This window comes from Lottia gigantea, assembly GCF_000327385.1.
Source record: "Lottia gigantea unplaced genomic scaffold LOTGIsca_74, whole genome shotgun sequence".
Lineage (NCBI taxonomy): Eukaryota > Metazoa > Mollusca > Gastropoda > Lottiidae > Lottia > Lottia gigantea.
This window is the reverse complement of record NW_008710478.1, coordinates 500,327-512,735: the sequence shown is the minus strand read 5'-3', so window position 1 is coordinate 512,735 and position 12,409 is coordinate 500,327. Positions and strand designations below refer to the sequence as shown.

The 12,409-nt window shown below is 31.6% G+C and overlaps 1 protein-coding gene across 1 annotated transcript in view; it reads left to right on the top strand.

Annotated features, from left to right (window-relative positions):
- Positions 1–12,409, top strand: part of LOTGIDRAFT_131500 (hypothetical protein) — a gene marked incomplete at both ends in the record, with an annotated part of 67,561 nt that overhangs the window by 19,296 nt on the left and 35,856 nt on the right. The window lies entirely within an intron of this gene.

Here is a 12,409-nt window from a genome sequence, read left to right as displayed (position 1 = left end):
TGGTTTAAAAGTTAAAATCATGTATTAAAGTACTCATTATTTAGTATGTAATTGGCCTCCAATGCCATTGGAAATCCAGTTCCTAGTTGAATACATGATGAGTTAATAAAGTAGCTAGATTGAACAGGTACCATCACAAATCCAATGATTAGGCACAACCTAGGGTAATTAATCAAGAGTTATGTCCCATTATTATGTAAAGAATTTAAATAATGGCCGTTTGAGTCTCATTAACGGGAGAAAAAATATCGGCCCACCATGAAAAAGTGGAGTTATCTCTCTTAATTAGTTTTTGATGCTTTGTACGGCACTCAAGAAGAAAATTTCCTTCACAGATGTTTTACATAATTGCTTGTAATGTTTGAATTTTTCTCATTCTTTAAATTCTATCATTCTATCATAAAGTGTTTGTGTCATTGAAAATGAAAGGAAGTCAGTCAGTTTTCATTTTCAAATAGTTGATTTTGATTGGGAAAATGAGAAACAGGAGACAGGATTTGAAAGAATGAAATAAAAAAGAAATAATTCTACTGCAGGCCTACATGTTGTGAGTTTGAAGATTATTGAATATTAAGGACTAACTCTGCATTGTTTTCCAAAGAATGGTTCACTTTGGAAACAGAATGGATATTTGATATTGTCTTCAGAATTATGAGTTTCAGAGATGCATCTAACACAGTCAAATTGATGTAGATAGAATATGAAACCTCACAAGAAGACAGAACCCTGAATGATACATACATGATTTGAATAAGCATCAGTCTAAATATATCCAGTAATTATCGAAACATAGTCTAGAATTACTAGACACTTTCATCACCTTGTCATAATTTCATCGACTAATCATCTCAAAGCTTATTAGTGGAAGATCTCAGCCAAATATTTTTTACCCTGGTAATGTGTCAAGTATATGAATTAATCATTTAGGTATAAGATATTTCAAACCTGAGTGATATTTCAGAATACTGGTACCAATTCAATTAATATCTAAGAGAAAAAGGTTGATAATCCAAATCTGATTTGATCTGACTAATATTTTAGAAACTGGTGCTAATTCAAGTAATACCTCGAAAAATTGACGATCCTGCTCCAAATGGTCTAGCAAGTATAATAATTGCCATCTAAATTATCAAAGAATAGAACTTTCTCTGTCAAAATAGAAAAAAATAAGGCTGATAATACAGAGAGTACTAATTTGCTAATCAGCGTAAAAAATGTGGCATTCCAAACTCTTCAAATAGAGTATTTAAGATATAAAATATAAAGGTACCAAAAAAGCTTTTAAACTTACATTACAAAATGGATTTACTTCCCTTGCTGCAATGTTTATTGTGAATTCATCCATCTCCAATTTCACGAAGGATTTGAGACAAAAAAGAAGAGTTACATAGATAATTACATATGAATCAAAGTGATGTATTGATAATGACTATCCTACAGACCACAAAGACTTAAAAACTAACATCATGAATTGGATTTCTCTCCCTTGACCCAAGCTCTCATTGTAAACCATTATAAAGACCAGCTGTGTGATATTAAAGGAAATTGTAGATATAATATGAATCATATAGAGACTACTGTAGTCATATCATAATCTCACAGAGTTTAAGGTTTCACCCATGTGGTCTACTGATAGTTCCTGATGATATTTTCTACCACATTATAAAGGATAATATCTCTGGTTCATATTAGCTACAAATATGAGCAGGTTTGCCAGTTTAAATGATGGGGTTGTTATAGAGCAGGGGATCATTGATTTGTACCAAAGGTATTGATATATAAACATGTACATTTTGATGCATTTCCCCCTTTGCTCGAGACTGTATTTGAGCTAGTTTTGGCCAAATGAAAGAAAATACATTGAACCTTTACTTCTCTCTATTTTCTTGAGAAATTTAGGACAAGTATTTAATTGTTCAGTGTATTGAAAAAGAGTAGGCTAATGCCATAGAAAATTTCCTTTATTACAAACTGCAAGGCATTGCATGTCTTCATTAGTTCTATCATTTGTAAAAAAAAAGTAAGGCAGTATCACTCCTTCATACTAAAAGAATGATCAGTAGTGATATAGTAGGGTGTAAAATTTTTCTCCTATATTTTGTACTTTAATCTAACAAATGAAGAATGTTAAACAGTATTCTGTAGTTTTGAGAAAAATGCCTCAGACTTTTGATGTCTATCAACAGTTAATCAAAAATACATTTATATATTTACAGCAAGTCTGACGTGTCAAATCATAACAATAAATTTCTTCCTAACTGACCAATCAGATGGAGTGTTATAGCCAACTAGCCAATGATATTCCAGCTTACAAAGTGATTATTGGAATATATCATGCTTATTGATGTAAGGTCATAGGTCAATGTATATTATTGAATTATGAGGTCAAAGGTTGGAATATATCATGTAGTTTTGTCTGATTTTGGTTAATTATGATGATCAATCATTTTGACGTTTGATTATTTGTATTCAATCAATTTGATGATATTATTTACATGGATTACTTATTCAGATAAGTTGTCGGTTCTGTAATTTTTGGATATGTTGTCTGTTCTGTACAGGGTGAGCCTTTAGTCAGGTTGGAAGTCGTAAGAAGCAATTTATAGGGTTTTAGGGGTATTTCAGGGAGTTGTAATATACATCAAACAACTTGAAAAAAAGAAAAAAAGAAATTTTCTTTGTCTGCATGAACAAATATTTCTGCGTGCAAAACAAATTATTGAGATAACTCTACTGTCTCTGTGGAGTTCACAAGAAAGTAATCCATGACAAAGGCAGACGCTTTCTTAAAGTTTCTTTCTCATGGGAAATTTTTTCTGGAAAAACACTTTTGCAATCATCTTTTCAACTGGTTGTCTTCAAAAACACATCAGACAGAATTACACCTGTTTCTTTGAGGTATGGAAAAGATAAGGGGTGGCCTGTGGGATTAGGGTAAATATGGTGCCCATATGGCCAAAGATATGATACACCCTGTTTTTACTGTGAACAGTGTGCGATGCATTTAAAAGAAATAGTAGAGCTGAAAAAACTTGACTTTTGAATGCTAAAAAAAATCTTTTGTGACTAAATAGATAAGATAATTTGACTGTGAAACAACACAAAACTGGTTCTTTAAACATTATTAGTCCTACAAGAATTCTTTACACCTTCAAGATTGGCTCATCTTCATTGTAACCACACATGTTTGGTTGGATCACTGCTTGATTTTTAAGTGCTGTTCATATTCTTTTCATTTGCAAAAAAATTAACTTCTCTTGCAACAATCCATTCCTAATAGTTGAATAAAGTGCAGCAAAGTAGGGTGTAAAACTCTGTTGTATTTGTTGAAGGAATTAATAAAAACAGTAAGTTAGTATACACAAGACAATATTATGGAATATAGCAGTAAGGTCTAAGGGTACAATAAAAATCTTTGAAAACAAAATATCATTATTTAGTAATCCGTCATTTTAGAAATCAGACCCATATTTCATCTCCTAATCATCGACAAAAAATTGTGAAAATTTGTCTTTTATTTCCTAAAGAATGCAACAGCTTGCAATCAGGTGAAAAAATGTGTTTCTCTGCAGACGCAAGGTGTGTTTTGGTATGCGCAACGAAGATAAAAAAATACATATCAAATAAACAAAAAAGTTTCTTGTCTGTCTTCTGCTCCTAATGAGAAATTCTGGGCATTTTTGTGCCAGTTTTTAATGTCAGACAATATGGAAAAAATCTGGCGGTAAAAAGGCAGCCTCTGATCCTTGTCTTGTGGTTTGAATATGAGAAATTTCTTTTGTATTGTTTGGTTGCATCAAATCTCATCTTTTTACGATTTGAGGACAAATATATAGGCAGAAGATGTCATATTGGCGAAAGTCAAATGTTCTTAAATCTTTTCATTCTATTGTCCCATGAAAAATTATCTTCTGTTGATCATCACATTTTGTACACTATTGTTCATTATTTTAAGTTAAAATTTAAACATATGTGACATATATAAATCAAGGAAGGACATTTCCAGTTCACATCAGACATGACCGGCAAATCACTGTTTGGATTATTTCGAATAAACACTATGCATCACCATTCGTTCACTGGGCAAACTAACCTTACATGACTGGCAAAAATACAAGCAAATTAACATTCCTGTTTTGATCATTTCGAATGAACGTATTCGTTTCATCATTAAGCTAATTATGATCGGCTTAACTTCAATTTCCGTCTGGATAACCTTTACTACATAATAAACCAACACAGTAACTATCTTGTATCAAAACATCGTAACTTTTGTTCAGGCGTAATCCAAACATACTTCTTCTCGCTGTGACCAATAAAAACAACTTTGATGATTTCTAAATTTATAATTAACAGAATTTAGTACTTGGCGTAACTTTATAAACATTGTTACTATTTCTTCCTTTTTTATTGAAGAGTTAACTTTTGGTTATACTGGAAAAAAAGGCATAAAAATAATTGGCAACCTGTGAAAATAGGGCTTCTTGAATCCATAGTTGAGCCCTCCTTAAAATAATTACCCCCCCTCTGCCCCAGCTCATATCCTGGGCTAGCTTCTGTCCTGGGCAGATCATGCTGATTCTTCTGAAATTATGGGCTTGGCATCCCTTTCGATATTATTACAAGCATTAACAAGTGTCTCAATGGTTATATATCCATTCACTTGTCCAGGAATATGAACCCAATAACCAAGAAATCAAAGAATCCCAAGATTTCTATTCCAGAAATTTTTCATTAAGTTTGACCAGTGAAGCCAATTTATTCATTAATTTCTTTGATAAGATAGCCACTTGGTGAAACAACGCTAGCCAATTTTCATTCGTGAAATATCTCCGGCCAATTTCTAATCTTTTATGATCATTACGTCTAGACCACGTTTTAGTCCATTGACGTGAAAATCTGACTTGTATTGTGTTCAGGAATTATGGGATATTAACCTTATTTGGTGTCATGAATTCTGGCGAATTTAGGGGTCATTAAGGGTCAAATTGTCTTGATTAGCACATTAAGAATTGTGAAAAAAATGACTCATGGCTACTTTCATTTATTAATATAGGACCAATGAACAATATATTAGATTGCTTGACCTGCACATTATTTTATTTCAATTCCTTTTAGTCAGACATTTTGACATTGTGATTCAAATATTCTTCCATTTTTGGTTGTAGATAGTTTTGGGCCAAGTCTTGAAAAAATGAAAAAAAATATTCAAGCATGATGTACCGGTAAATGAAAGTTTCAAAACAACACTACGATTACAATTTCAAGAAAACCCTAAAAACTATTAAACCTAATCTATTTGTGGCTGTCGTCCTGGTAAATTTCTCTCATTGCACACTGCATGATTTCCATCTGCCCAAGGTACTGGGATGTTAAACTATATTTTATATAATTTCATGATAAACCTTCGTAATGCATTATCATTGATTTGTCAGCTTTTTGGTGTTTGGTTCAGGATTGCAATTAAAATATGTATATCGCATATCTTCATGTGATGTGATTTGTACCAATTTATTTGTTGAAATCGTAAAATGTGTTGACAATTCTCTTTAGACGATCTTGAAATTATTCTCAAACAAACTTCATGCAATTTTCTAATTATATTTGAGAAAAAAAATTAAATTATCATGTCTGAGTTGGACTCGAGTGTTTTAAAGAATTAGATTTTAATGTTTGTTTCAACAATTTAATTACATCACTTTACAAATCACGAAAATCTTTTTTTAAGTATGTCTGACAGTTTTCTCCTTGAAGATAATTTTATTTCAAATCAAACAGTTAAAAGCATGTACTTAAAATCAAGTGTAAACTAAGCTAGGGTCACTTCTGTTGAGATAGTCCATTTTGGATTTTTCAACCAAGGTTGGATAATGATTTTGTTGCCGGCTGTGCACATTAAAGCCCTTTATAGTTACAGATATCAAAAAAAGAATTGACTTTTCATTTGTGATAGCATTTTTATCCAAGTTGAGCTGATTCTTTTGGATTTTTTTCAACCGATTTTCTCAATGTCATTAATGAGAAGCTGATTGCAGGCACATTTTTTCCTCACTGCACATGTAAGATATTGATAGCATTTACATCAGAAAGCATCAAAGTTGTGCAGGTCTTTTCATAAAGTGATTGTAAGGATTTGTCTGTTGTTTCTGAATGTTTCACAGAAATTACAGATTACCTACCGCTGGTGGTACCATTTGTATCAGAATATTTCCAAGCTGTGTTTAAACAGACAGAATCACTTTGTGTTTACACATAAAAATTATCATTGGGATAAACAGTGCTTTGATTCAAAGTTTTAGTTGTTATTTTACGACGTCTGATATGTTATTATTCCTGACCTCTATCGACATGCGAGGTCAAATTTCTACATGTTTTATGCATGTGCATTCTGTTTGATGATTGACAGATTAGTTCTCAATTTATGGAAGTATAGAGAAATAGCAGATAGGAGCTCATCAGGCACTCAAATTTTAAGACTCACATAGATAGGCATTTTATTTTTTTTAGATAATTTCAAAAGTATGGAGAAATAAATGATAAGAGCTCATCAGGCATTAAAAAGTTTCGAAACATTTTGAAAGGAGTTCAAAGAAAGATACCAATGGTTTAAGACATTTTGAGATGATTTTTTTGAAAATAAAATAAATTTAACTTTCAAATACAGTTTGCTTTTATACATATAAAAAATATCTGTTATGGAACATATTTTATAACCTGGTATTCAGAACATTATACACAAATGAAAATATTTACAGATTAAAGATGAGTTTCCTTATTTTTTAGTGTCAAATTAAGCAAACTATTTGATTAATTTGTTTTTCTAATGAATTTTCATGTATTCTTAATCAAATCATTATGTTCTTATTGTATATAATTAAGAGTTTTAACCAATCATAAATGTCCATGTATGTACAGTCTGGATAAACAAAAAAAATACTTTTTGACCATTCTTGATCGGTCACTCAATGGAAATTTTGCAGGTAATTCTCTTCTAATGTAGCTAATTATGAATAAATTATGGACATGTGAGACAAACTGGTATTTTTCCAAGTCATTAGAACACCTCTTCTTTCTATTCATATAAGTATTAGCATTTTCATTTTCATAAATGAAATAAGGGAACCCATCTTTAAAAGATATCCGAGCGTGATGTTTTGGGAAAAGAAAGTTTTTATTCAACCTGTAAAAGGCTTCAATGAACGCCTGAAAACTATTTAATCTAAACTATGAAACATAAATTTGCAGACATTAATTTTTTTCAAATCAGTGAATTTACCGTAAACAAATTGTCAGTTTATTTTCATTAATTAAATTTTCATGATGGATTGATTTTGTTTTTAAATCTTAAACTCATGTCTGATGATTGATATGAAGCGGTGCATGTCCAATTTTACGCTTTTCATTTCTTGCGTGTGGTTGCCGTCTGCTCTATCCATTAGCCAATCAAAACAGGGTGGATAGGATGTCGAAAAACATTTGGTAAACATAATTTAATCATCTTTCATCATCCACTTACAAATTAATATTCTTGAGTTAAGGCCCTTGACTATTTTGATACAGTAACAAGTTATTTACTTTTCATACATGAACTTAAAGCACAACAGACACTTGGCTTTGCAAAAAAAAACAAAAATCTGCATCCCTTTCAGAAGTTCTTATATAGATATTAACAAAATTTGTGTTTTATTACTGGTTAAACTTGAATTGAAAGTTTGATTGATAATTGGGTGCCTTGAATTTAAAATTTGAAACCCTTCCTAATCAAACAAATATGTGTACAAAGAGTTTAAACGTTACACTTGTTATTTCCGAGCAGAGAACAGAATAAAATTTACACAACTTTGATGTAATTAAGCATAATTATTTTTATATATTTTTAATAAAGCAAAACTGAAACTATTCACAGTCTGTTCTAATTACAGATCTAGATCATTGCTGGCAGGTTGAGTCACCAAGAGAAAAAACATGAATGAAAAATCGACATCTACATTCAAATCAGATTGAAAATTTCCCAATACTTTTTCTTTCATTCAAATGATAAGACCAACTGTGTCTTACATAAAATGGAGAGTTTTCTTGATGTCCTGTAGAGTTTCAATACCTTCTCTAATCATGGCCGCCTTCCCTCTGATGGGGTATCTTAAATCAAAACACATGGTCTTATCAATACAGATAAAAACCAACCAAACAAAAACAAGCAGATTGGGATGATTTGGTTACGGAAGAACAGGGGGAGCCAGGTGTACAGGGACTGTAAAAAATATCACGCATCTTTGTGTAATTCTTTCTAATTCTCGTAAGATTGCTAGCTAATGGAGATTATCTTTTGAATTGAAGTATATTTTTTTGGGTGGGTGTACCAGAGTTGTAAAAAATTATGATATCTTTTGTCTAATTCTTGTAAGATTGCTAATAATTTGCTGAAATGTAAGTGTGTCTTTTTTGCTTGTGATTAAAAGAACTGATAATACATCACCCCATTTCCCATATTGGCAATAAAAATGTAGCTTTCACAGTTGCCAGCTTGTGAACTTTATCTTCTGCCTTTTTCATGCTAGATAAAGCTATTTCAAATGAAATCCAATGTCATTAGCTGATTGTCAGTTTTCTGTTGGTTATATGGATCCTTCAAAGACCTGAAAAGGTTATGCTTGATTTGTTTAAAATATTCCTCACATAAAACTGTAAATATATCATATAGTATATCATACATTATGACTTTGATATACTTGACTGGCATATGCCGTGAAATCAACTATCAAGAGATAAATACAGTCAACCAATAATCAAAAGCTCTGGTCAGACATGACTGGTAAATACAGACAAATCAAATGTCTATAGCTATTGTCAGACATGATTGGTGAAAACAGTCAAATCAACAGTCTGGAGCTCTAGTCAGACATGATTGGTAAATACAATAAAATCAACAGTCAAAATCTCCAGTCAGACATGACAGGCAAATTCAATTAAAACAACAATCCTGCCTTGTGTCAGTTAGTGACAGGTTAACTAGTTGAAAGGTAAAGATAACATCCATCAGCACATAGATTGTATAATTTCCATTAAGACTTTTTATTTCTCATTCATTTGGGTAAAAAATTCCAAGGTGAAAATTTCTAGATAAAGAACTGTCAACACCTTTTCACCGATGTCAGATCTCAGGACCTAGATGAAGTTAAGATAATCGTGAAAATTTCAGCACTCATTATTTTTGACACACCCGTGCCAGTTTTTGAATGTCTGGAACATTTTTTGAATTGACATTGACATTAAGTTAGATCTTGAAAGATCCTGGGTGTCCATTAGTTCATTGAAGTCATGGTCATTTAACTGAACTGTGATTGGTTGATCAAAAGTTTTTTGATTTTTTTTATCCGTTTTTGCGATGGCTATTGCTTGCAAGATTTTACTATTCCCATTCCTTATTAATGGAAACAGGAGAAAGTTTCAGGAAATATCATGTCTACAGAATCAGTTATGCCCTCAATCACTACTATTATTGATATATGATGGAGTCTGCTTTGGTGGGGCCAAATAAAAAAGCAATCCATATCGCAGAGGTTTAGTAAGCAGCGAATTGCTTTCATGGTTTCTTCTGATTCTTCTTCTGTGGTTCTTCTTCTGATGTTTTTCTTTCTATAGTTTTTCTGTAGTGTTCTTGTGTAGTTCTTCTTCTGTGGAGTCCATTTTCTGTTGTTCTTGTTTAGTAGTTCTGCAAATCAGTTATGCCCTTAATCTCAAGTCATGATAGATTAAATATTCTCCAAATATACTACCAGCTAACTCACTGAACAGGATCCAGTAATCTACCAAGGAATATTAGATGAGAGTATATTAAATAAGTATTGCCCTTGACCTGAAGTTATAAATTGATTGATATAATATTCTACGATTGTCGGACAATATAGTCAGAATAATCGACGGAGGTCAGCTCATGAATATTCATAAGTACAAGATAAACATTGTAATAGCTGTCAATCAAATATCAATCAATCAAATAGTTTGTGATATTTAGATCAAGTGAGTGGGTGCACCATAACTCACTGATACAAAATATTCACCATCAATACTGGAAAATGTAGTTTTAACTCTATGCTTTAGTCCATTTTGTTTGTTTTAGTTTTGAAAACAGATTGGGATGAACACTGGCCAAGTATTCTCTAAACAATCTTAGCATTAGGATATCCTTGAAACAGTGTCAGAAGATAAGACCCTTGGACATCCTCTTGAAGATCGTTTCGAGAATACTGGACCAGGCCACGCATTCTCGAAAAGATCTTAGCGCTAGGATGTCCTAGGTTCTTATCTTCTAACATTGATTCTAGGACATCCTAGTGCTAAGATCGTTTAGAGACTACTTCGGTGTAGTAATATCGCCAGTATGCAGACAGTATCCTCTGAACTGTTCTTTTGAGGCAATTTAGAGAATATTTTCTATTCTTTGTTGGTTTTCTGCTATTTGTTATTGAATATAAAGGTTTCATAACTTACACTATGTAGGGTGTATGAAATATTAGTGTGTTGTCTGAACTAGTTAAAAATGTTTATTATTTATTTTACCATATCAATGAGTCAGTTAGTACTACTGTCTGAATTATTAGTACCTACATCGTGGTACTGCCAACCTACCAACAGTATCATCAACATGGCAGACTTGGCAGACATTACACTCTTGTTTCATGCTGTCAAAATCTGAAAAGGTCACTTTGGTTTAGATGGTTGAGGAATTAGTCATTTTGAATACAAATCTACCATGAAAGATAAGATGAAACTTCTGTTTGGAGGAGTCCACTACCCTTCAACTTTTACTGCTGAATTTGCTATACTTTGAAGAAGATTTTAATAAACAGAATTGTCTCACTTGTACAGATTTTTATGAAATAAATGAAAGTGAAAATGATTATAATATTGTAAACTAGTTAAAATACGAATAAAATGAAAGTCTCTCAGATGTATCACTTTGCACCTAAGTTTGTCATTATGACATCCCTTTTAGACAGTCACATATCTGATAATGTTTATTTTTCATATTTGAATCACATCACTTTCAAAATGTCTACAAAGCTGATTATGTGTTCTATGGATTTAAATTCTCATCATGCTTTAGTTATGAAAGTTTCTCCAGCAGCCCTGTAGCCAATCACTGGTGTTTTGAATAACAAATAGTTCTTTGTAAGGCGACACAAGTGAATGAATGTTATAATGATTTATAATGATATAAGATATAAATTATTAAGAAATATGAATAAAATTATATATCATTCTTATTGAAACATGAAATTCAATTACAAACAGTGAAAAGATAGCATCAGGCCAATGCAAGACGACATTTTAATATTCCCATTATTTTGAATTAAGATTCTAATTTTCTGATAGGAAACAAACCACAAAACTTATCTATCTTAATCAGTCTGGCTTTCATTTATACCCTTATCTGATTGGTTGTTGACTGGTCATTATTGAAATTCAGTACTCTGATTGGCTGAAGACTTGGCATTTTTGCTCATATATCATGTTTGTTTACTGGGCATTATGGTTCGTATACCATGGCTAGTTATTTATATTGATTTATATTACTTACTTGGACATATAAAGGAGATGCCAAGACTAGTTTTATGGATTTATCACATGTCTAGCTTTAAACCTACTATATAAAATTTATCAGAAGTAAACAAGTTTTGATCATTAAGATATTGTCATGGTCATTTGGATATGGTCTGTCAACATATCTTTTTGATATTCCCTAAATTTATGCAGTACCTGAAATTACACTTGTAAAGAAAAATGTCTTCTAATGGGTTTTATGAAAATATAACGTAACAAGTCCCAATATCAAGAACGACAAAATGATCCCAGGGACCTGAATTTAACACCACTGAAAAGATGAAATAAATATATCAATTATGCAATAGACTCTGAAAGCAATTTCAAGTTGACAAACCCCTTTTTGGGGTGGCATCAGGTGTTCTAGAAGAGTGAAAATACTCTTTGAATTACTGATGACTCTAATAGTTGAATATTAAGTTGACTAACACCTTTTCATGAAGGAAATCAGATGTTCTGTTCTAGAAGAGTGAACATGTCCTTTCTTGCCAGTGAATATTCATGTACTGATTTGAAAATGTAAAATTAGACGAACCATTCTCTTTGTTGAGAAATAATTGAGATAGAGTTCCAGACAACAAAATTGATATAATTCAACAATTTCACTTGTTATCTATAAAATTCTTACACAATTGAGAAATCACTCAGATAATGTGAAGAGATGATGAATTAAAATTGAGATTTCTAGAAATTTTTAGACTGACTGATTCAGAGTAAAATGAAGATGGAAGACCAATCATCAAATTATGAATTTCAATAAAACTTCTTTTCTTATTATTTCAATATTTCTCTATTATGAATTTTG